Source organism: Tamandua tetradactyla, chromosome 16 (genome assembly GCF_023851605.1).
Source record: "Tamandua tetradactyla isolate mTamTet1 chromosome 16, mTamTet1.pri, whole genome shotgun sequence".
Taxonomy (NCBI): domain Eukaryota; kingdom Metazoa; phylum Chordata; class Mammalia; order Pilosa; family Myrmecophagidae; genus Tamandua; species Tamandua tetradactyla.
Genome location: NC_135342.1, coordinates 20,487,634 through 20,514,431, shown reverse-complemented (window position 1 = coordinate 20,514,431; position 26,798 = coordinate 20,487,634). Strand labels below are relative to the sequence as shown.

At 38.4% G+C, this 26,798-nt stretch overlaps 2 pseudogenes; both read left to right on the top strand.

Moving 5' to 3' along the window:
* Positions 1 to 264: 264 nt before the first annotated feature.
* Positions 265 to 2,118, top strand: LOC143660203 (palmitoyltransferase ZDHHC2 pseudogene; annotated as a pseudogene).
* Positions 2,119 to 13,418: 11,300 nt separating this feature from the next.
* Positions 13,419 to 15,721, top strand: LOC143658345 (cell growth-regulating nucleolar protein pseudogene; annotated as a pseudogene).
* The last annotated feature ends 11,077 nt before the right edge of the window (positions 15,722 to 26,798 follow it).

The following is a 26,798-nucleotide window of genomic DNA, read 5'->3' as shown; positions in this document are numbered from 1 at the left end:
TAGAACTGCTGTATGGGATCATCCATTAAGGGCTAATCCCATCATAGGGGAAGGAGTCTTGCCTAACATTCAGCTCTCGATTATAGCTTCAGGAAATTGTCAAATAAAAAACAAATCTAGCTCTCTGGTGGACTGAAGAACTTGGGCTCAGGTCTGTGGGGTGGGTAGTTAGTGAAGCCATGGTGGTAGTGGCCACAGCACAACTGGCTGCCACCCCAGGCTCATGCCAGAACCAGACCTGTGGGCAGCAGCAGGGCCGGGTGGGTGGATGTGCCCTCAGGACTGAACCACATCATGTGTCATTGCTGGTGCATGCTGTACTGGATCCCAGTCATGTTCAGCCTCCTGCTGGGCTGGTCCTACTATACCTATGCCTTCCAGCTGTGCCTAGTGTCCATGGAAAATATTGGAACATTTTCACAAGTTGCATGTCTAATTGCTTATTATCCATATTTTACAATGTTTGACTTGTCCTCCCAGAAAACTATCTTTACATTACCAATGGATACTTCAAAAGAATTCCATCTCTTTTATACAGAGAAAGAATTAATGGAGAGAGACATGAGGAGAAGCCCAACAGTAAATTCTTAGGTAAGCAGCCAAAGATCTTCTCATCTATACTAGAACCATGTCTAGAGCAATCCAATATTGTGACAATTGCCAATTTATAAAACCAGATCACTGCCATCACTGCTCTATCTGTGATAAATACATTTTGAAGGTGGATCATCATTGTTATAAGGTGTACAATTGTGTTGGATTTTCAAATTATAAACTTTTCCTCCATTTCCTGGTTTATTCTCCACTACATATTTATTTCTGCTCCAGATTTACAATATTTTATCAGAGTTTGGACAAATAGCCTACTTGACACTCAAGCCAAGTTCCATATTATATTTTCATTCTTTGCTGCAGCTAAGGTTTGTCAGCTTGTCTTTTCTGTTTGGTTATCATTGTTGGCTAGTAAGCAAAAATAAATCTACATTAGAGGCATTCAGAAGTCTAGTATTTCATTATGGAACAGATGAGAATGGATTCATGTTGGGTTTCAGTGAAACATGCAACAAGTTTTTGGTGATGAGAAGTATTTGTTACTATCTATTCTTTCAAATCTAGGTGATGGCTGCTCCTTTTCAACCTGTCTTGTTAACAGGATCCTGAGCAACCATCTACTCCTGCAAGACTGAACTCAGCAGCTAAAAATTCTGAAAACCACCAACTTCCTGCAAACCCATTGAGAGTTCCAGAGTCACCTTCTTACTGATTTTCAGTCTTGGACAGAGAGCAGTACAAACCTGGGAAAGGGCAAAGCTGGTATGAGCAATCCTGCATTAAGCATGGAGAATGAGACTTAACTCTTCAAGCAAAATAAATTAATATTTTATAAACATATCAGTGCTGTAAATGGAGGGAAGAGAACAGGAAGATGCCATTTGCTAGTTATTCCCATTTCCTTTTGACTGGCTACGCAAAACATGAATTGATTAGTTTTCTCCAAGCCACTGCTTAAAACATAGCACATTTTTATACAATGCACAGATTGCCTCAAGTAGCACAAATTCCTGTAAATGTTAAGACTAATTTCGGTCTATGAATCAAGGAAGAAAATATTTTCTATCATAAAAACTTAGAATAAATCTATGGGCTAGTTTTCATCCAAATATTTGAATAGCACAATTTGTCACATAAGAAGCCCACTCATCATCTGATTTTCAGATTCAGAAAATTGAGAATATTAAGATACTGTGTGAGATTCAAAAGATTTCAAGTCACATTATAATGATAAGCTTCATTTTTAAAACCTATTTACCTATGAGAAGGTGGAGGTAGAAAATCAGACTTCTTTGTTAATTCCCTTTGATGTGAATCCAACATCAGATTGAGTGAATTGTAATGACTATGAACTCATGACAAAACTCAAGTCACCTACTGTTGATTAACACCATTAATTTTTGTCAGATTTTCACTCAATGCTAGCCATTGTTTCCTCAAAAGGAGTATGAACTTTGAAGCTTGAGCGCACTGATGAAACAACTGGCTGGAAATTTTTTAATCAGAACTAATATATTTCTATTACATCAGAAATATATTTTCATTACTCTTTAAATTGAAGGGAAATCTGTAGTAACAATTATAAAGATTGATTTATAACATTCTTTGGTCAGTTTGAATTTTTAAAAAATCTCTTTTTAGGTTATTTCTCCTACTGAACATAGCAAAAATATCAAATTTCTGTTAATAATTCTTGATGGGTCAATGGAGTAATACTTCAGTGATACATATGTTATTTCTTAGTTCTTTCAGCAAAACAATGACAGTGAAATGGCATTATCCCTCAAACACCATTAATATTAAATTATAAAAATAATTTAAAAAGCATATACTTTTGGAAGTTTAGGTTAGGATAAACTAGTGATGTATTTGTCACTGTCAAAATGTTTGGCTTCAGTAAATATACCGAGAAGTTCTTGTTCCTGTATGCAGTATTTTTTTGAAAAAGTTTTTGTTTTTAATTTGAATGAAGTGTGTGTAAGGTTTGTAAGTCTCAGCAATTAGAATAATAGGTTCTATATATTTTCATACTGTCTTTGAGAATTTAGAGCAGGTTACTTATTTGTTCTAGTTTGCTAGCTGCCGGAATGCAATATACCAGAAACAGAATGGCTTTTAAAAGGGGGAATTTAGTAAGTTGCTAGTTTGCAGTTGTGAGGCTGAGAAAATGTCCCAATTAAAATGTCTATAGAAATGTCCAATCAAAGGCATCCATGGAAAGAAACCTTGGTTCAAGAAGGCTGATAAAGTTCAGGGTTTCTCTCTCAAGTGGAAGGGCACATGGTGAACACAGTCAGAGTTTCTCTCTCATCTGGAAGGGCACATGGTGAACACAGTGTCATCTGCTAGCTTCTTCTCCTGGCTTCCTGTTTCATGAAGCTCTCCTGGAGGCATTTTCCTTCTTCATCTCCAAAGGTTGCTAGCTGGTGGACTCTGCTTCTTGTGGCTATGTTGTTCTCCTCTGCTCTCTCTGAATCTCTCATTCTCCAAAATGTTTCCTCTTTGATAGGACTTCAGAAACTAATCAAGACCCACCCAAATGAATGGAGACATGTCATCACCTAATCCAGTATAACAACAACTCTTGATTACATCAAATATCCAGGGAAATGATCTAATTACAGTTTCAAACATACAATGCTGAATAGGGATTAGAAGAAATGGCTGCCTTTACAAAATGGTATTAGAATTAAAACATGGCTTTTCTAGGGTACATGCATCATTTCAAACCAGCACATTATTCTTGACATGGGCAAGCTCTGGGAATTGAACCTGGGTATCCAGCATGGCAGGTGAAAATTCTGCCACTGAGCCACCATTGTACCGCCTTAGAGCAGGTTACCTTTAAAAAAATCCTACCTTCTCTGTTATACTCCTCTTTTCTTTCTTTTTTTTTTTGTGATAAATAACATATACACAAGAGCAATAAATTTCAATGTAAATCACAACAATTAATTGTAAAACAGATTTCAGAGTTTGGTATGGGTTACAATTCCACAATTTTAGGTTTTTTACTTCTAGCTGTAAAGCAAGTTACCTTTTAAAACTACGCAGCTAAGGTTACAAGATCAACATTCAAAAATCTGTAGCATTTGTATACACTAGTAATGAACAAGCTGAGGGGGAAATCAAGAAATGAATCCCATTTACAATTGCAACTAAAAGAATAAAATACCTAGGAATAACTTTAACTAAAGAGACAAAAAAACCTATATAAAGAAAACTACAAAAAACTGTTAAAAGAAATCACAGAAGACCTAAATAGATGGAAGGGCATACCGTGTTCATGGATTGGAAGACTAAATATAGTTAAGATGTCAATCCTACCTAAATTGATTTACAGATTCAATGCAATACCAATCAAAATCCTAGCAACTTATTTTTCAGAAATAGAAAAACCAATAAGCAAATTTATCTGGAAGGGCAGGGTGCCCCGAATTGCTAAAAACATCTTGAGGAAAAAAAACGAAGCTGGAGGTCTCGCGCTGCCTGACTTTAAGGCATATTATGAAACCACAGTGGTCAAAACAGTATGGTATTGGCATAAAGATAGATATATCGACCAATGGAATTGAATAGAGTGCTCAGATATAGACCCTCTCATCTATGGACATTTGATCTTTGATAAGGCAGTCAAGCCAACTCACCTGGGACAGAGCAGTCTCTTCAATAAATGGTGCCTAGAGAACTGGATATCCATATGCAAAAGAATGAAAGAAGACCCATCTCTCACACCCTATACAAAAGTTAACTCAAAATGGATCAAAGATATAAACATTAGGTCTAAGACCATAAAACAGATAGAGGAAAATGTTGGGAGATATCTTATGGATCTTACAACTGGAGGCGGTTTTATGGACCTTAAACCTAAAGCAAGAACACTGAAGAAGGAAATAAATAAATGGGAGCTCCTCAAAATTAAACACTTTTGTGCATCAAAGAACTTCATCAAGAAAGTATAAAGACAGCCTACACAATGGGAGACAATATTTGGAAATGATATATCAGATAAAGGTCTAGTATCCAGAATTTATAAAGAGATTGTTCATCTCAACAACAAAAAGACAGCCAACCCAATTACAAAATGGGAAAAAGACTTGAACAGACACCTATCAGAAGAGGAAATACAAATGGCCAAAAGGCACATGAAGAGATGCTCAATGTCCCTGGCTATTAGAGAAATGCAAATCAAAACCACAATGAGATATCATCTCACACCCACCAGAATGGCCATTATCAACAAAACAGAAAATGACAAGTGCTGGAGAGGATGCAGAGAAAGAGGCACACTTATCCACTGTTGGTGGGAATGTCAAATGGTGCAACCACTGTGGAAGGCAGTTTGGCGGTTCCTCAAAAAGCTGAATATAGAATTGCCATACGACCCAGCAATACCATTGCTGGGTATCTACTCAAAGGACTTAAGGGCAAAGACACAAACGGACATTTGCACACCAATGTTTGTAGCAGCGTTATTTACAATTGCAAAGAGATGGAAACAGCCGAAATCTCCATCAACAGAAGAGTGGCTAAACAAACTGTGGTATATACATACGATGGAATACTATGCAGCTTTAAGACAGGATAAACTTATGAAGCATGTAATAACATGGATGGACCTAGAGAACATTATGCTGAGTGAGTCTAGCCAAAAACTAAAGGACAAATACTGTATGGTCCCACTGATGTGAACAGACATTCACGAATAAATTTGGAATATGTCATTGGTAACAGAGTCCAGCAGGAGGTAGAAACAGGGTAAGATAATGGGCAATTGGAGTTGAAGGGATACAGACAGTGTAACAGGACTAGATACAAAAACTCAAAAATGGACAGCACAATAATACCTAATTATAAAGTAATCATGTTAAAACACTGAATGAAGCTGCATCTGAGCTATAGGTTTTTGTTTTGTTTTGTTTTGTTTTGATTTTACTATTATTACTTTTATTTTTTTCTCTATATTAACATTCTATATCTTTTTCGGTTATGTTGGTAGTTCTTCTAAACCGATGCAAATGTACTAAGAAATGATGATCATGCATCTATGTGAGGATGTTAAGAATTATTGATTGCATATGTAGAATGGTATGATTTCTAAATGTTGGGTTAACTTCTTTTTTTCCGTTAATTAAAAAAAAAAAAAAAGAGAAGGGGTAATTGGAGCTGAAGGGATACAGACTGTACAACGGGACTGGATATAAAAACTCAGAAATGGACAGCACAATACTACCCAATTGTAATGCAATTATGTTAAAACACTGAATGAAGCTGCATGTGAGGTATAGGTTTTTTGTTTTTTGTTTTTTTGTTTTTTTTCTTTCTATTATTGTTTTAATTCTTATTCTGTTGTCTTTTTATTTCTTTTTCTAAATCGACGCAAATGTACTAAGAAATGATGACTATGCAACTATGTGATGTTATTAAGAATTACTGATTGTACATGTAGAATGGAATGATTTCTAATTGTTTTGTTAATTCCTTTTTTAATTAATAAAAAAAATTAAAAAAGAAAACAAAAAAAAAACAAAAAAGACTACACAGCTAAGGAGTTGATATTCAATCAAAGAGAAAATGGTATTAAACTTTTCAAAATATGTTAGACAAAAATTCAATATGAAATAAACTAAATTAGATTAGAGGACAAGATATTTACAGTTGTTCCTCCTTGCTAAAAATATCATGTTTTATATTTAATAAGTTTATGGAAGAACCAATGCCAGCCTACATCATTTTATAGTTCTTTTGAGGGCCAGTTTTTGAAAAATAGAAAGACTTTTTCCAATGAATGATTTTGATCTAACAATTTGCTTTAAGATATCTAAGAAGTTGTGAAAAAATACTTCTTAAAGTATTTTATCTTAAAGTATTTTTGGTCATTATTTTCATTACTTAAAATGCCAAACTGAAACCAAGAGCTACCAAGAGAAGTCTTAAGAGCAAAATAGCAAGTAATAAGTTAAGAATTATATGCAGCCAGATGTCTTTCAAAGCAGAGTACTATAGCCATTTTTCTGGACAGGATTCTAATAGGTGTTCCCTATTATCACTGTTTTAAAGTTCTAATAGGTGTTCCCTGTTATCATTGTTTTAAAGTTTTAGCAAATTTGTCAAACTGGAGGCTAGCAAAAAAAGAGGGATTTTTATCCTTTACCCTGTTGAATATTGTTAATTTTTCCCTCTGTGGGTCTTTTACTTAATTATTTAAATACACAGTCATTACACATACATTAGAATGAGATCCAAAAAACAAAAACTTTTTTTCATTAGGTTGTAATGATTATCTTTCTGTTTTCATATAGTCAATAATCTTTCAAAGGTTTTGTTTCATTTTTAATTCTAGGAGATTATAATTTTTGGAAATGATTGCATGTCTCTAAATATGTAGTGTAAATCTTACACGAGTGAACAAAACACCAGACAGACCTACATTTTGTACATATATATAAGATTTACTTTAGAAATATTTTAACATTTTATGTTAGAAAGTTATTGCTTAATTCAAACTTGAAGACACATATTTCAACTTTCCTGATAATCCATTAATCTGATAATTTTCATTTTTATCATTTCTGATATTCGCACAAGCAGTCGGGACAAGCAAATCGATAGGCTGAGCCCTCGATCTTGGGTGTCACCCCTATGAAACTTACCCCTGCAAAGGATAGGCTAAACCTACTTAAAATTAGACCTAATAGTTACCCCCAGAGAACCTCTTTTGCTGCTCAGATGTGGCCTCTCTCTCTAATGACGTGGCAAGGGAACTCACTGCCCTACCCCTCTATGTGGGACATGACTTCTAGGGTTGTAAGCCCCCCTGGCAATATGGAACAGAAATCCTGGGATGAGACAGGACCTGACATTAGGGGATAGGGAAAATCTTCTTGACCAAAAGGGGGAAGAGAGAAATGAGACAAAATAAAGTGTCAGTGGCTGAGAGATTTCAGAGCTGAGAGGTTATCCTGGAAGTTATTGTTGCACATTGTATAGATATCCCCTTTTTAGTTTATGGTCTATTGGATTGGGAGTACTTGAAACTGTAGAGCTGTGTTCCAGTAGCATTGTTTCTTGAAGATGATTGTATAATGATACAGCTTTGTCATTGTTACTGTGTGATTGTGAAAACTTTGTGCCCAATGCTCCTTTAGCTAGGGTATGGACAGATGAGTAAGAAAATGGATAAAGAATAAACAAATAATAGAGGGTGTGGTAGTTAGATTCAGTTGTCAATTTGGCCAGGTGAAGGTACCTACTTCTGTTGCTGTGGACATGAGCCAATGGTATGTGAACCTCATCTGTTGCTTATTACATCTGCAGTCAGCTAAGAGGCTTGCTTGCTGTAATGAATGTTTGACTTAATTAGCTGGTGCTTAAATGAGAGAGCTCAACATAGCACAGCCCAAGCAGCTCAGCACGCTTCATCTCAGCACTTGCAGCTCAGCCCAGGCATTTGGAGATGCAGAAAGAAATCACCCCTGGCACTTCTGAGTCAAGATGGCAGCTTAACAACGTGTGCATTTTAGTTCGTCCTCCAGAACAACTACTAAATAACCAGAAACAGTACAGAACAGCTCCTGGGGCCACGTCAGTGACCGGACACACAGCGTACCCCAGTCTAGACCCGCTGGCCTGGCTGCAAGCACCCCCCAGAGCCGTGAGTTCCCAAAGCTGCAGCGACCAGCGCCCCTCCCCCACAGGCCACTTCCCGAGGGGAAAGGAAAGGACTTTACCAGCAGCAGGGGCTGGGCACAATCAAACGCCAATTGTGGAATTAATTAACAAATTCTGACTACTAAAAATAGGCCCCCAGCTTAGGTGAACCTGATCAAAGCAGAGGTTGCTCATTTTTGCCCCTTCACCAAGGGGGCAGGACTGACAGAAAAAGGGGGGAAAAAAAGAAGGAAACAGAGGTTGTTGTGGCTGTGTATCTACAAAGGCTTGACTGCCTCTGGAAACAGCGGCAGGACTTTTCAGGCTGCAACTGCCCCAGACAGGCAGAAGTGAGCTCTTTTGGAGGCTTATCTGGAGCCTGTGCTCCTGTCACCCAGGGGAGGGGTGAAGCCCCACCCAGGTGGAATCCCTCCATCAAGAAATTCAGACACCAGGGCTTGGTAATTTTAAGCCATTAAAACCAGCCTACAACCTCTCCTCTGTCTCCAACATGCCCACAGTCAAAGTTAAAGGTACCGCATCATCTTATGCTGGTGGGACCTGCAGTCAGACAAGCATCACATACTGGGCAGGATAAGAAAAACAGAGTCCAGAGACTTCACAGGAAAGTCTTTCAACCTGCTGGGTCTCATGCTCAGGGAAAACCAATGAAGGTGACTCTTTCCTCCTGATAGGAGGCCAGTTTGGGAAAATCTGGCTGGGGTCTATAATATCTAAGTAGAACCTCCTAAATGTGTGTGTGGGGAAGGCACCACACAAGCAAGGCAAGAAACAAGAAAACAAGAACTGAAAAATTCTCCTCTGTTAAACAAAACTTAAGCTAAAGGTCCAGATAAAGTTGAACGGAATGTCAAAGAACAGATAGACAACAAATTCATCCAGCAAGAAAGCCCTAGATAAAAGAAGTGAAGCAATCTCCAGAATAAACTAATTAAGGTAATTAAATGCCTAGACGCCAGCAAAAAATAGAAAATCACACTAAAAAAATTGAAGATATGGCCCAGTCAAAGGAACAAACCAATAATTCAAATGACATACAGGAGCTGAAACAATTAATTCAGAATATATGAACAGACATGGAAAACCTCATCAAAAACCAAATCAATGAATTGAGGGAGGATATAAAGAAGGCAAGGAAAGAACAAAAAGAAGAAACTGAAAGTCTGAAAAAACAAATCACAGAACTTATGGGAATGAAAGACGTAGTAGAAGAGATGAAAAAAACAATGGAAACCTACAATGGTAGATTTCGAGAGACAGAACATAGGATTTCTGAACTGGGGGATGGAACATCTGAAATCCAACAAGAAACAGAAACTATAGGGGAAAAAATGGAAAAATATGAGCGGGGACTCAAGGAATTGAAAGACAATATGAAGCGCATGAACACACGTGTTGTGGGTGTCCCAGAAGGAGAAGAGAAGGGAAAAGGAGGAAAAAAACTAATGAAGGAAATTATCACTGAAAATTTCCCAACTCTTATGAAAGACTTAAAATTACAGATCCAAGAAGCGCAGCTTACACCAAAGAGAATAGATGCAAATAGAAGTACTCCAGGACATTTGCTAATCAGAATGTCAGAAGTCAAAGAGAAAGAGAGAATCTTGAAAGCAGCAAGAGAAAAGCAATCCATCACATACAAGGGAAGCCCAATAAGACTATGCGCAGATCTCTCAGCAGAAACCATGGCGGCGAGAAGACAGTGGGATAATATATTTAAATTATTAAAAGAGAAAAACTGCCAACCAAGAATTCTATATCCAGCAAAATTGTCCTTCAAAAATGAGGGAAAAATTAAGGCATTTTCAGACAAAAAATCACTGAGAGAATTTGTGACCAAGAGACCAGCTCTGCAAGAAATACTAAAGGGAACACTAGAGACAGATACAAAGACAAAAGAGAGAGGTGTGGAGAAGAGTGTAGAAAGGAAGACTATGAGTAAAGGTAAAAAGAAGGAAAATTAGATATGACATATAAAATCCAGAAGGCAAAATAGTAGAAGAAAGTACTACCCATGCAGTAATAACACTGAATGTTAATGGATTAAACTCTCCAATCAAAAGACATAGTCTGGCAGAATGGATTAAAAAACAGGACTCATCTATATCCTGTCTCTACTCAAAGGACACAAAGCCAAGGACACAAATGGACATTTACACACCAATGTTTATAGCAGCATTATTAACAATTACCAAGAGATGGAAGCAGCCAAAATGTCCATCAACAGACAGTCGGCTAAACAAACTGTGACATTTACATAAGATGAAATATTATGCAGCTGTAAGACAGAATAAAGTTATGAAGTATTTAACAACATGAATGGACCTTAAGGACATTATGCTAAGTGTGATTAGCCAGAAACAAAAGGACAAATACTGTATGGTCTCACTGATATGAACTGACATTAGTGAATAAACTTGGAATACTTCCTTGGTAACAGAGACCATCAGGAGATAGAAATAGGGTAAGATATTGGGTAATTGGAGCTGAAGGGATACAGATTGTGCAACAGGAATGAATATAAAAACTCAAAAATGGACAGCACAATATTACCTAGCTGTAATACAATTGTGTTAAAACACTGAATGAAGCTGCATATGAGAATGATAGAGGGAGGAGGGCTGGGGCATAAATGAAATCACAAAGAAAAATAGATGATAAAGATTGAGATGGTGTAATCTAGGAATGCCTAGAGTGTATAATGATAGTGACTAAATGTACAAATTTAAAAAATGTTTTTGCATGAGGAAGAACAAAAGAATGTCATTACTGCAATGTGCTGAAAATAGATGGTACTTAATATTTTTAAATTTCAACTAATGTGTGAGACTAAAGCAAAAAATGTTTATTTGGTACTAATCTATACTTTGACTAGTGCATCTCCTAATATAACTTATGTAGATGGTTGATTGAACACCTTAAGTACATGGAACTTTGTATAGGACATAAGATTTTGTTGGTTTGTGCAGGTGATGCCATGATGAATCCCAGAGCGATTTGATCAGTGAATGGAAAAGTATTTGCAAAGTCCCTTTCGGGGAATGGTGAGAACAGGGGAAAACTCAACTTACCCAAGTTGAATTCTTGATATTCTCGCAAGCAGTGTGGGCAACCAAAGCTACAGGCTGAGCCCCCAGTCTTGGGGTTTGTTCATATGAAACTTGGCCCCACAGGGGATAGGTCAAGCCTACTTAAAATTAGGCCTAAGAGTCACCCCCAAGAGAACCTCTTTTGTTGCTCAGATGTGGCCTCTCTTTCCAGCCAACAGAGCAAGCAGACTCACCACCCTCCCTCTGTCTATGTGGGACATGACTACCAGGTGTGTGGATCTTCCTGGCAGTGTAGGACAGAAATCCCAGAATAAGCAGAGATTCAGCATCAAGAGATTGAGAAAAACTCTAGAATGAGCTGAGACTCAGCATCAAGGGATTGAGAAAACCTTCTCAACCAAAAGGTAGAAGAGTGAAATGAGACAAAGTGTCAATTTCTGAGAGATTCCAAACAGAGTTGAGAGGTTATCCTGGAGGTTATTCTTATGCATTAAGTAGATATCACCTTGTTATCCAAGATGTAATGGAGAGGCTGGAGGGAACTGCCTGAAAATGTAGAGCTGTGTTCCAGTAGGCATGTTTCTTGATGATGAGTTTATAATGATATAGCTTTCACAATGTGACTATGTGATTGCGAAAACCTTGTGTCTGATGCTCCTTTTATCTACCTTGTCAACAGATGAGAGGAACATATGGAATAAAAATAAATAATAGGGGGAACAAATGTTAAAATAGATTTAGTTTGAAACGCTAGTGATCAATGAAAGGAATCAGTAAGGGGTATGGCATGTAAAATTTTTTTCTTTGTTATATTTTTCTGTTGTCTTTTTATTTCTTTTTCTGAATTGATGCTAATGTTCTGGGAAATGATCATGATGATGAATATGCAACTATGTGATGACATTGTGAATTGCTGAGTGTATGTGTTGGGAATGTTTGTGTTTCTTGTAATTTTTTTAATTAATAAAAAGTTAAAAAAAAAACTAAATGCAAAAAAAAAAAAGAAATCAACCCTGGGAAAGTTATTGAAACCCAGAGACCTGTAGAGAAGGCCAGCAGAGATCACCCTGTGCCTTCCCACATAAGAGAGAACCTCAGTTGAAAGCTAGCTGCCTTTCCTCTGAGGAACTAATGAAATAAATCCCTTTTTATTAAAAGTCAATCCATCTCTGGTGTGTTGCATTCTGGCAGCTAGCAACTAGAACAGATTTTGGTTCCGGAGAGTGGGGTGCTGCTGCAGTTTGCAAATGCCAGATATGTTGGAACAGTTTTTTTGGATGGCTAAGGGGAAGATTTGGGAGGAACTATGAAGAGAATGATGGAGAAATCCTGGAATGCTTGAAGAGACTGTTGATGTAAATGGAAACACTGCCAATCTGGACAAAGGGGGACACAAAGGGACAAATTGGAGTTTGCAGAGTGAGAATCATGAAAGCTCGAGTGTGAAGCCAAGAAACCTCAGCCAGGAGAGTGGACCCACCTATATACATGGAGAGGGTGAGTTTACCCTGAAGCAAGGATGAGTCTCCCACCTTGTTGCAGTGGAAGAGTCATGCAGCCTCAGATTGGAGAAGGTACAGCATGCTCCTTGGGGGACTAGGGACAGCCTGGCTTCCATCACATGGAGGGGTTGAGTGTGTATCCTGGAAATGGCAGAGAGCCCAGGTGTGGCCCTGATGCCTGGAGAGAGTGGAGCTGAGAAAAAGGTGGTCTCCTCAATGTTCCCCGAGGTTGATTTGGGAAGAGGTGGGCCACTGCATAGGCCCTTGGAAAGGGTGGGACTGCCATTTTCTAAAGCTGAAGGATAAATGACTTTCAGACTATGAAATCCAATGGTGTTTGCCCTGCAGGTTTTCCTTCCAGTTTCTCCCTATGGATCCTGTGACTGTTCCTCCTTTGCATATTGGCAGCATATAACTTGTTTTGAGATTCGTAAGTCCACAGCCAGAAGAGAATTTTTTTGCACCTTAATATTGTTTAAGGTGATGAGTGCAGTTGCCAAGTTGACAAGGGGTGGACATGTGGTAGTTAGATTCAATTGTCTACTTGGCCAGGTGAAGGTACCTACTTCTGTTGCTGTGGACATGAGCCAATGGTATGTAAGCCTCATCTTTTGCTCATTACATCTGCAGTCATCTAAGAGACATGCTTGCTGTAATGAATGATGTTTGATTTAATTGGCTGGTCCTTAAATGAGAGAGTCAATGTAGCACAGCCCAAGCAGCTCACCATACCTCATCTCAGCACTAGCAGCTTAGCCCAGGCCTTTCGAGATGCAGAAAGAAACCACCCTGGGGAAAGTTGTTGAAACCCAAGGGCCTGGAGAGAAGGCCAGCAAAGATCACCCTGTGCCTTCCCACATAAGAAAGAACCTCAGTAGAAAGCTAGCTGCCTTTCCTCTGAAGAACTAACAAAATAAATCCCCTTTTATTAAAAGCCAATCTGTCTCTGGTGTGTTGCATTCTGGAAGCTAGCCAACTAGAACAGAGGGAGAAAAAGTTAAAATAAATTGTGTAGATGGAAATACTAATGGTTACAGGGAGAGGTGTGGGGTATGGTATGTATGAGGTTTTTCTTTTTACTTTTTTATTTCTTTTTCTGGAGTGATGCAAATGTCAAGAAAAAAATGATCATGGTGATAAATACACAACTATGTGATGATATTGTGAGCCATTGATTGTATACCATGTGTGCCAGTTTGAAAGGATTTATGTACCCTAGAAAAGCCATTTTTTAAATCCTAATCTATCTTGTGGGAGCAATGATTTATTATAATCCCTATTCAGTACTATAGGCTGGAAATTTGATTGGGATGTTTCCATGGAGATGCGACTCAATAAATTGTGGGTATTATGGAGATATGTCTCTACCCATTCTACATGGGTCTTGATTAGTTTACTGGAATCCTATAAAAGAGGAGACATTTTGAAGAGAGTTCCTTTATGAGGAGAGAGCCACAGAACAACAACAGAATGACAGGAGAACCAGAGAGTCCACCAGCCAGTGACCCTTGGAGACGAAGAAGGAAAATGCCTCCTGGGGAGCTTTGTGAAACAAAAGGCCTGGAGAGGAAACTAGAAGATGTCACCATGTTTGCCATGTGCCTTCTCACTTGAGAGAGAGACCCTGAACCTCATCGGCCTTCTTGAACCAAGGTATCTTTCCCTGGATGCCTTAGATTGGACATTTCCATAGACTTGCCTTAACTGGAATATTTCCACAGCCTAAAAACTGTAAACTTGCAACTTATTAAATTCCTCTTTTTAAAAACCATTCCATTTATAGTATATTACATTCAGGAAGCTAGTAAACTAGAACACTATGTATGGAATATTTTTATGATTTGAATGTTTGTAGTATGTTGCTTTATCAATAAAAATATATATTAAAAAAGAAATATGGTGGCAAGGATTATGAAGGTAAAAACAAAGGCAATGTTAGACGTCAGGCATGGATCCAGAAAATTACTGAATTAATCAAAAGACCCAATGTCGGGCCCAAAGTGAGGGAACTTTTAGAACAAATTAGTGGCTGTGACAACATTCTGAGGAAAAAGGCAAAATTTCAGAATTGGATGAAGAACAGTTTAAAAGTTCATAATAAACCTATTCTGGACAAGGCATGGAATATATTTTCTGAAACTTCCAGCAATGAGCCAGTCAATAGGAAGCAAGATAAACAGCCATTCAACCTAGTGGCCAATCTGTGTGCAGAACTGGCCACCACCTCCTCCAAAGCTGATGTAACCACCAAAGAGCAGGCAGAGGTGAAAAAGAATAAGAGAGGAAAGAAGGAAGAGCAGCAGAAGAATAGAAAAAAAAAAAGAAAAGAAAGAACTAAAATTGGCAAACCTCCAAGAAAATACGAGGAGTCAGAAGCCTAAAAAGCACAAGAAGGGGCAGGAGGTTGAGCTGCAGGCTGAAGGTGAGGAGCCATTCAAGGTCAATGGCTCAGCAAAGAAGAAAAGCAAGAAGAGGAACAAGGTGGTGAGTGTGGTGGCTGTGGGAATGGGGATGGCGTTCAGGAGGAAGACACCAATGAGGAAGAGACAGAAATACAGGGAAAAGAAAAATGAAGCACTATGAAGCTGAAGCAGATTTTAAAAAGAAAAAGATGATGTTCTCAGGATGTTCTGAAGGTGGAGAAACAGAAGACAGTGAAACTCCCATGAAAGTTATATTTAACTGGAAGGGAGCTATTAGAGCAGTTCTGAAACAAGCCCCAGACAATGAAATAGCTATCAAAAAGCTAAGGAAAAGGGTTTCAGCTCAATATTACACAGTGATGAATGGACATCACAAATCCAAAGAGGAACCTTTGGCCATCTTTAATAAACAAATCAGCAAAAACCCCACCTTTAAATTACTAAAGGACAAAGTCAAGCTTTTAAAGTGAACATTTTTATATTTTAATAAGTCCATTCTGCTATTGACTAGTCTTTATCACTGCTGTTTGTAAAACATATCATGAATTATAGCAGAATTATAGTAACTCAAATTTGCTTTCCAGACCTGTATTTATTTATTTCTTTATTGCATGGGCAGGTACTGGGGATTGTACCTGGGTCTTGGGCATAGTAGGTGAGAATTCTGTCACTGAGCCACCATTGCAACACCCCCAGACCTGTACTTTCAAATTAAAGAGAAGATATATTTTTGGTAGAGTTTTTATGAAAAATATATATATTCTTGTCCAAAATCCTAAATATATATACAGAAATAAATTAGAAGGCATCTAAAATGATACACACAAAAATTCAAATAACTATGAAAGTGGGCATAATGAAGAATTGCAGGACAAAAAAAGGTTGAAGACTTGAAAAGACAAAATGACAGAAGAAACTCCTATATTTTCAGTAGTTACTTTAAGTGTGAGGGGATTAAGGTCTGAAGTCAAAAGGCAGAGGTTGGCAGAATGGATAAAAAGACATGACCCCACAAATTGTACTATTTAAAAGACACTCACCTTAAATTCAAAGACACAAGTAGATTGAAAGTGAAAACATGGAAAAAATGTGTCATACAAGTGGTATTAAAAGAAAGCTGGGGTGGCGGCGCAATGGTGGCTCAGTGGCAGAATTCTTGCCTGCCATGCCAGAGATCCGGGATCAATTCCTGGGCCCTACCTCTGCAAAAAAAAAAAAGAAAGAAAGAAAGAAAGAAAGCTGGGGTAGCTTTACTAATATCAAATAAAAGAGACTTTACATAAAAAATTGTTACAAAGGGACAAAGAAGTTCACTATATATTGTTAAAGGGGTCAATTCAACAAGAATATATAAAATTATAGCTATATATGGATCTAATGACAGAGCCTGAAATATATGAACCAAATACTGTAAATTCTGAATTCACAAACATGGTTCTACATGAATAGTAGAATTTAATACACTACTTTCAATGATGGATAGAATTTTTAGACAGAATCTCAATAAGGGAATAAAAGACTTCAGTGATATATCAGTGAGATCATACAATATTTGTCCTTTTGTATCTGACTTATTTCACTCAACATGATGTCTTCAAGGTTCAGTCATGTAGTCACATGTCTCAGAACTTCATTGCTTTTTATAGTTAAATCATATTTCATTGTGTGTGTGTATATACACACACACACACATATATATATTTATTTATTTATCCATTTATCAGTTGATGGACAATCTTTTGACAATTGTGAATAGTGCTGCTATGAACATTGATATGCAAATATATGTTCAAGTCTCTACTTTCAATTGTTTGGGGTATATACAGAGTTGTGAAATTCCTGGAATGTATGGTAACTCTATACTTAACTTTCTGAGCTACTGCCAAACTGTCTTCCACTGTGGCCACACCATTTTATATTCCCAATAGCAATTAATGAGTGTTCCTATTTTTCTACATCCTCTCTGACACTTACAATTTTCTGAATTTACAATAGTAGCCATTTTAGTGGGTATGAAATGGTATGACTTTGTGGTTTTTATTTGCATTTCCCTAATAGCTAATGTTGTTGAACATCTTTTCATGTTATTTTTAGCCATTTGTATATTCTCTCAAGTTGTTTTGGTTTACTAATGCTGCTGGTACAATATACCAGAAATGGATTGGCTTTTATAAAGAGAATTTATTAAGTTACAAGTTACAATTCTAAGACTATGATAATGTCCAAATTAATGCACAAAAAAAGAGGATACCTTCTCAGAAGAAAGGTAGTATCTGGGCTCTTCTGTCACATGGGAAGGCACAAGGTAACACCTGCTGGCCCTTTGCTCCTGGGTTTCATTGCTTTCAGCTCCTGGTTCCAGTGGCCTCCTCTCTGAACTTCTGTTTCCAAGCATCTGAACTCTCTGCTCTCTGTGTCACCTCTCAGCTCTCAGACCTTAGCTCTTCCTCTCTCCATGAGCTTCTTTAAGGATTCCAGAAAACTAATTAAGACCCTCCTTGAATGGTGGTGTCACCAAAGAAATAATTTAATCAAATGTCACACTCAAAATTGGGTGGGTCCTTTCTCCAAGGAAACAACCTAATAAAAAAATCCCATCCTATAATGGGTCTGCCCCCACAAGATTGGGTTAGGATGGAAAGAACATCATTTTTTTTTTGGTGTACATAGTTTCAAACCAGCACATTCCACCCTCTGGGCCCCCCAAAGAAATTTTCTTTCCATATACAAAATACATTCATTTCATCACAACATTAAAAAGTTTAAACCATTTCAGTAACTATACAAATACAATACCAAGTCAAACATAGTACAAATCTCATCAAATCCATTACAGGCATGGTCTATCCTAAGGCAAAAATTCTCCTCTGGCTGTGGACCTGTGAAGCTCAGAACAAGTTATCTGCTGCCAACTTACAAAGGGGAGACAGTCATAGGATAAATATTTCCACTTCCAAAGGAAAAAAAATGAGGGGAAAGCAGGTGTCCCTGAACCCAAACAATTCCAAAAACCAGCAGAAGAAGCTCCATTAGATTTTAAGGTCTGAGAATCATTTATCAAATGATGGTTTATCCTCAGGGCTTGAAAAAATGGCAATCCCACCCTTTCCAAGTGTTTGCACAGCAGCCCTGTTCGCTCCAAACACTGTGATGAGAATTACCATATTGGGGAACATTGGGAAGACCACCTTATTCTCAGCTCGACCTTCTCCAAGCATCACAACACCCATATACTCTGCCATCTCTAGGGCACAGGCTCAACTCCTTTGAAACAATGGGATGGTCACCAGGCTCCCCCTAATCCTGCATAAATGTGCTCCAACCTCTCTGAGGCCTAGGTGACAAAACTCTTCCTGAAAAATGAAGTGGAGGACCCACCCTCTGCTTCCAGGGCAAACTCACCCATTCTACATGCGTGGGTGAATCTGCTTTCCTGGCCTGAGATATCCTGACTCCAGACCTTAGCTTCCATTGTTCTGCCTTTGAAGTCATTTTTCCTTCAACCTTTCCCTTTTCTGTCCCTTTTAGAACAGACTTGCAGTAGTTCTATTCATATAGATCTTGTAAAAAGATTGGATTAGGTTTAAACACACATAGATTTTCTGGGGGTACATAACAGTTTCAAACCAGCACACAATGTTTTTGCCCATTTTTCAATTTAGTTGATTTTTATTGTTGACTTGTAGAATTTCTTCATATATATTCTGGATATTAAACCTTTATTGGATATGTGGTTTCCAAATATTTTCCCCCATTGAGTAGGTTGTGTTTTCACTTTCATGGTAAAGTCTTTTGAGGCCCCAAACTTTAATTTTGATGAGTTTTGATGAGGTCTCAGTTATCTGTTTTTTTCTTTGGTTACTTGTGCTTTGGGTGTGAAGTTTAAGAAATCATTTCCTAACACCAGACCCTGAAGATGCCTTCCTACATTTTCTTCAAGGGATGTTATAGTCCTGACTCTTATGTTTAGTTAAGTTTTGCATATGGTGTGAGCTAAGGGTCTTCTTTCATTCTTTCGCATGTAAACATCTAGCTCTACTAGCATCATTTCTTGAAGATGTTATTCTTTTCTAATTGAAAGGACTTGACAGCTTTGGCAAAAAAATCAATTGGCCACTCTCTCTCCAAGCCAACTTGGCAGGTGAACTCACTGCCCCTCCTTACATGGGACATGACACCCAGGGGTGTAAATTTCCCAAGCAACATGGGATCTAGTTCCTAGGGATGAGCCAGGACCCAAAATCATGGGAATGAGAAAGTCTTGACCAAAAAGGAGAAGAGAGATTGAGACAAAGTCCCAGTGGCTGAGAAATTTCAAAGAGTCAAGAGGTTATCTTGGAGATTATTCTTTTTTTTTTTGTTTTTTGTTTTTTTTTTGTTTTTTTTTTTGTTTTTACTTTTTATTTTGAAGTAATTTCAAGCTTATAGGACAGTTGCAAAAATAGTACAAAACCCCATACTGAGAACTCCAACATACGCCCCACTCAGATACCCAGATCCACTAACTTTTTTTTTATTAATTAAAAAAATTAACTAACACAACATTAGAAATCAATCCATTCTACATATGCAATCAGTAATTCTTAATATCATCACATAGGTGTATGGTCATCATTTCTCAGTACATATGCATCGATTTAGAGAAAGAAATAGCACGACAACAGAAAAAGAAATAAAGTGATAACACAGAGAGAAAACACAAATAAAAATAAAAAGTACAAAAATATATAAGAGAAAAAAAACAAAACAAAACAAAAAAAACTATAGATCAGATGCAGCTTCATTCAGCGTTCCAACATAATTACATTACAATTAGTCAGTATTGTGCTGACCATTTTTTTTTTAGACATCATACCATTCTACATATGCAATCAGTAATTCTTAACATCATCACATAGATGCATGATCATCGTTTCTTAGTACATTTGCATCGGTTTAGAAGAACTAGCAGTATAACAGAAAAAGATATAGAATGTTAATATAGAGAAAAAAAATAAAAGTAATAATAATAAGAACAAAACAAACAAAACAAAACAAAACAAAGACCTATAGCTCGGATGCAGCTTCGTTCAGTATTTTAACATGATTACTTTACAATTAGGTATTATTGTACTGTCCATTTTTGAGTTTTTGTACCTAGTCCTATTGCACCGTCTGTATTCCATCAGCTCCAATTACCCATTATCTTACCCTGTTTCTAACTCCTGCTGAACTCTGTTACCAATGACATATTCCAAGTTTATTCTCGAGTGTCGATTCACATCATTGGGACCATACAGTATTTGTCTTTTAGCTTTTGGCTAGACTCACTCAGCATAATGTTTTCTAGGTCCATCCATGTTATTACATGCTTCATAGGTTTATCCTGTCTTAACGCTGCATAATATTCCATCGTATGTATATACCACAGTTTGTTTAGCCACTCGTCTGTTGATGGACATTTTGGCTGTTTCCATCTCTTTGCAATTGTAAATAACGCTGCTATAAACATTGGTGTGCAAATGTCTGTTTGAGTTTTTGCCCTTAATTCCTTTGGGTAGATTCCCAGCAATGGTATTGCTGGGTCGTATGGCAATTCTATATTCAGCTTTTTGAGGAACCGCCAAACTGCTTTCCACAGTGGTTGCACCATTTGACATTCCCACCAACAGTGGATAAGTGTGCCTCTTTCACCGCATCCTCTCCAGCACTTGTCATTTTCTGTTTTGTTGATAATGGCCATTCTGGTGGGTGTGAGATGATATCTCATTGTGGTTTTGATTTGCATTTCTCTAATGGCCAGGGACATTGAGCATCTCTTCATGTGTCTTTTGGCCATTTGTATTTCCTCCTCTGAGAGGTGTCTATTCAAGTCTTTTTCCCATTTTGTAATTGGGTTGGCTATCTTTTTGTTGTTGAGTTGAACAATCTCATTATAAATTCTGGATACTAGACCTTTATCTGATATGTCGTTTCCAAATATTGATTCCCATTGTGTAGGCTGTCTTTCTACTTTCTTGATGAAGTTCTTTGATGCACAAAAGTGTTTAATTTTGAGGAGTTCCCATTTATTTATTTCCTTCTTCAGTGCTCTTGCTTTAGGTGTAAGGTCCATAAAACCGCCTCCAATTGTAAGATTCATAAGATATCTCCCTACATTTTCCTCTAACTGTTCTATGGTCTTAGACCTAATGTTTAGATCTTTGATCCATTTTGAGTTAACTTTTGTATAGGGTGTGAGATATGGGTCTTCTTTCATTCTTTTGCATATGGATATCCAGTTCTCTAGGCACCATTTATTGAAGAGACTGTTCTGTCCCAGGTGAGTTGGCTTGACTCCCTTATCAAAGATCAAATGTCCATAGATGAGAGGGTCTATATCTGAGCACTCTATTCGATTCCATTGGTCGATATATCTATCTTTATGCCAATACCATGCTGTTTTGACCACTGTGGCTTCATAATATGCCTTAAAGTCTGGCAGCGCAAGACCTCCAGCTTCGTTTTTTTTCCCTCAAGATGTTTTTAGCAATTCGGGGCACCCTGCCCTTCCAGATAAATTTGCTTATTGGTTTTTCTATTTCTGAAAAATAAGTTGTTGGGATTTTGATTGGTATTGCATTGAATCTGTAAATCAATTTAGGTAGGATTGACATCTTAACTATATTTAGTCTTCCAATCCATGAACACGGTATGCCCTTCCATCTGTTTAGGTCTTCTGTGATTTCTTTTAGCAGTTTTTTGTAGTTTTCTTTGTATAGGTCTTTTGTCTCTTTAGTTAAATTTATTCCTAGGTATTTTATTCTTTTAGTTGCAATTGTAAATGGGATTCGTTTCTTGATTTCCCCCTCCGCTTGTTCATTGCTAGTGTATAGAAATGCTACAGATTTTTGAATGTTGATCTTGTAACCTGCTACTTTGCTGTACTCATTTATTAGCTCTAGTAGTTTTGTGGTGGATTTTTCCGGGTTTTTGACGTATAGTATCATATCGTCCGCAAACAGTGATAGTTTTACTTCTTCCTTTCCAATTTTGATGCCTTGTATTTCTTTTTCTTGTCTAATTGCTCTGGCTAGAACCTCCAACACAATGTTGAATAATAGTGGTGATAGTGGACATCCTTGTCTTGTTCCTGATCTTAGGGGGAACGTTTTCAATTTTTCCCCATTAAGGATGATATTAGCTGTGGGTTTTTCATATATTCCCTCTATCATTTTAAGGAAGTTCCCTTGTATTCCTATCCTTTGAAGTGTTTTCAACAGGAAAGGTGTTGAATCTTGTCAAATGCCTTCTCTGCATCAATTGAGATGATCATGTGATTTTTCTGCTTTAATTTGTTGATATGGTGTATTACATTAATTGATTTTCTTATGTTGAACCATCCTTGCATACCTGGGATGAATCCTACTTGGTCATGATGAATAATTCTTTTAATGTGTTGTTGGATACGATTTGCTAGAATTTTATTGAGGATTTTTGCATCTATATTCATTAGAGAGATCGGCCTGTAGTTTTCTTTTCTTGTAATATCTTTGCCTGGTTTTGGTATGAGGGTAATGTTGGCTTCATAGAATGAGTTAGGTAGTTTTCCCTCCACTTCGATTTTTTTGAAGAGTTTGAGGAGAGTTGGTACTAATTCTTTCTGGAATGTTTGATAGAATTCACATGTGAAGCCGTCTGGTCCTGGACTTTTCTTTTTAGGAAGCTTTTGAATGACTGCTTCAATTTCTTTACTTGTGATTGGTTTGTTGAGATCATCTATCTCTTCTTGAGTCAAAGTTGGTTGTTCATGTCTTTCCAGGAACCCGTCCATTTCCTCTAAATTGTTGTATTTATTAGCGTAAAGTTGTTCATAGTATCCTGTTATTACCTCCTTTATTTCTGTGAGGTCAGTAGTTATGTCTCCTCTTCCATTTCTGATCTTATTTATTTGCATCCTCTCTCTTCTTCTTTTTGTCAATCTTGCTAAGGGCTCATCAATCTTATTGATTTTCTCATAGAACCAACTTCTGGCCTTATTGATTTTCTCTATTGTTTTCATGTTTTCAATTTCATTTATTTGTGCTCTAATCTTTGTTATTTCTTTCCTTTTGCTTGCTTTGGGGTTAGCTTGCTGTTCTTTCTCCAGTTCTTCCAAATGGATAGTTAATTCCTGAATTTTTGCCTTTTCTTCTTTTCTGATATAGGCATTTAGAGCAATAAATTTCCCTCTTACCACTGCCTTTGCTGCGTCCCATAAGTTTTGATATGTTGTGTTTTCATTTTCATTCGCCTCGAGGTATTTGCTAATTTCTCTAGCAATTTCTTCTTTGACCCACTCGTTGTTTAGGAGTGTGTTGTTGAGCCTCCACGTATTTGTGAATTTTCTGGCACTCTGCCTATTATTGATTTCCAACATCATTCCTTTATGGTCCGAGAAAGTGTTGTGTAAGATTTCAATCTTTTTAAATTTGTTAAGACTTGCTTTGTGACCCAGCATATGGTCTATTTTTGAGAATGATCCATGAGCACTTGAGAAAAAGGTGTATCCTGCTGTTGTGGGATGTAATGTCCTATAAATGTCTATTAAGTCTAGTTCATTTATAGTAATATTCAGATTCTCTATTTCTTTGTTGATCTTCTGTCTAGATGTTCTGTCCATTGATGAGAGTGGTGAGTTGAAGTCTCCAACTATTATAGTATATGAGTCTATTTCCCTTTTCAGTGTTTGCAGTGTATTCCTCACGTATTTTGGGGCATTCTGGTTCAGTGTGTAAATATTTATGATTGTTATGTCTTCTTGTTTAATTGTACCTTTTATTAGTATATAGTGTCCTTCTTTGTCTCTTTTAACTGTTTTACATTTGAAGTCTAATTTGTTGGATATTAGTATAGCCACTCCTGCTCTTTTCTGGTTGTTATTTGCATGAAATATCTTTTCCCAACCTTTCACTTTCAACCTATGTTTATCTTTGGGTCTAAGATGTGTTTCCTGTAGACAGCATATAGAAGGATCCTGTTTTTTAATCCATTCTGCCAATCTATGTCTTTTGATTGGGGAATTCAGTCCATTGACATTTAGTGTTATTACTGTTTGGATAATATTTTCCTCTAACATTTTGCCTTTTGTATTATATATATCATATCTGATTTTCCTTCTTTCTACACTCTTTTCCATATCTCTCTCTTCTGTCTTTTTGTATCTGACTCTAGTGCTCCCTTTAGTATTTCTTGCAGAGCTGGTCTCTTGGTCACGAATTCTTTCAGTGACTTTTTGTCTGAGAATGTTTTAATTTCTCCCTCATTTTTGAAGGATAATTTTGCTGGATATAGGAGTCTTGGTTGGCAGTTTTTCTCTTTTAGTATTTTAAATCTATCATCCCACTGTCTTCTAGCTTCCATGGTTTCTGCTGAGAAATCTACACAGTCTTATTGGGTTTCCCTTGTATGTGATGGATTGTTTTTCTCTTGCTGCTTTCAAGATCCTCTCTTTCTCATTGACCTCTGACATTCTAACTAGTAAGTGTCTTGGAGAACGCCTATTTGGGTCTAATCTCTTTGGGGTGCGCTGCACTTCTTGGATTTGTAATTTTAGGTCTTTCATAAGAGTTGGGAAATTTTCAGTGATAATTTCTTCCATTAGTTTTTCTCCTCCTTTTCCCTTCTCTTCTCCTTCTGGGACACCCACAACACGTATATTTGTGCGGTTCATATTGTCCTTGAGTTCCCTGATACCCTGTTCAAATTTTTCCATTCTTTTCCCTATAGTTTCTGTTTCTTTTTGGAATTCAGATGTTCCATCCTCCAAGTCACTAATTCTATCTTCTGTCTCTTTAAATCTATCATTGTAGCTATCCATTATTTTTTCTATGTTTGCTACTTTATCCTTCACTTCCATAAGTTCTGCGATTTGTTTTTTCAGTTTTTCTATTTCTTCTTTATGTTCAGCCTATGTCCTCTTCATGTCCTCCCTCAATTTATCGATTTCATTTTTGAAGAGGTTTTCCATTTCTGTTCGTATATTCAGGATTAGTTGTCTCAGCTCTTGTATCTCATTTGAGCTATTGGTTTGTTCCTTTGACTGGGCCATATTCTCAATCTTTTGAGCGTGGACAGTTATCTTCTGCTGCTGGCATCTGGGCATTTATTCAGATTTCTCTGGGTGTTGGACCCAGCAAGGTTGTAAGATTTTTCTGTGAAATCTCTGGGATCTGTTTTTCTTATCTTGCCCAGTACGTGGCGCACGTGGCACATGTTTGTCTCAAGTGTTTGGAATGGGTCTCCCCCAGTCACCGATCTCCGTGGCCTGGGGATTTCGGATCCAATTCTCTCCGTTGGTTCAGGGGCCACGCGTGGTGGGGGCGTCAGCTGCTGCGGCTTGAGGGGACCCTGTGGCTGGTTGCGGGCCGCAGCGGGCCTGGGGGATTCCCCACCGGACCAGGAAGCCTCCCGTGGTGGGGGGGCTTCCGCAGCTTGGATAGCCCTCCTATCTGAGACTCGTATCCGCGGACTCGAAGCAGAGACTCGAAGCCGCCCACAAAAGAGGGGTGCCACCTGCCTCGGCTTGGGAAACTTGCTTCTCCAATACTCTCAGCCAGCCCGGAAAGGGGGGAGGGAGTAGCTCGGACCACCGCAGCTGCCGCTGATCGGGAAATCGCACGCCGCTCAGGGGTCTCACTGCAGCCGAGTCTCGCAGTCAGTCTAGCCAGCCCAGACTTTGGATAGCCCTCTGATCCGGGACTTGTAGCCGTGGACTCAAAGCCGAGACTCGAAGCCACCCACAAAAGAAGGGCACCGCCTGCCTCGGCTTGGGGAACTTGCTTCTCCGATACTCTCAGCTGGCCCGGGAAGGAGGGAGGGATTAGCTCAGACCACTGCAGCTGCGGCCGCTCGGGGGTCTCACTGCAGCCAAGTCTCGCAGTCAGACTTGCCAGCCCAGACTTTGGATAGCCCTCTGATCCGAGACTCGTAGTCGCGGACTCGAAGCCGAGACTCGCAGCCGCCCGCAAAAGTGTGGCGCTGGCCGCCTTGGCTGGGAAGCTTGTCTCTCCGAGTCTCTCAGTCAGCCCGGGAAAGAGGGAGGGATTAGCTCGGACCGCCGCAGCTGCGGCCGCTCGGGGGTCTCGCCGCAACCAAGTCTCGCAATCAGATTTGCCAGCCCAGACTTTGGATAGCCCTCTGATCCGAGACTTGTAGTCGCGGACTCGAAGCCGAGACTCGAAGCCGCCCACAAAAGTGTGGCGCCGGCCGCCTTGGCTGGGAAGCTTGTCTCTCCGAGTCTCTCAGCCAGCCCGGGAAGGAGGGAGGGATTAGCTCGGACCGCCGCAGCTGCGGCTGCTTGGGAAATCGCCCGCCGCTCGGGGATCTCACTCACCGCAGCCGAGTTTCGCAGTCAGACTAGCCAGCCCAGACTTGGTTACGCTGTGTGTCCATTCCCTGCTGTAGCCCCGGGAGCCGTTTTGTACTGTTTCTGTTCACCTATTAGTTGATTTGGAGTCGGAGGAACTAAGACGCATGTACCTTACTAAGACGCCATCTTGGATCCTCCTTGGAGATTATTCTTATGCATTATATAGATATCACTTTAAAAAATTTTTTATTAATTTTAAATTTTTTAAAAATACCAAAAAACACCAAACAAA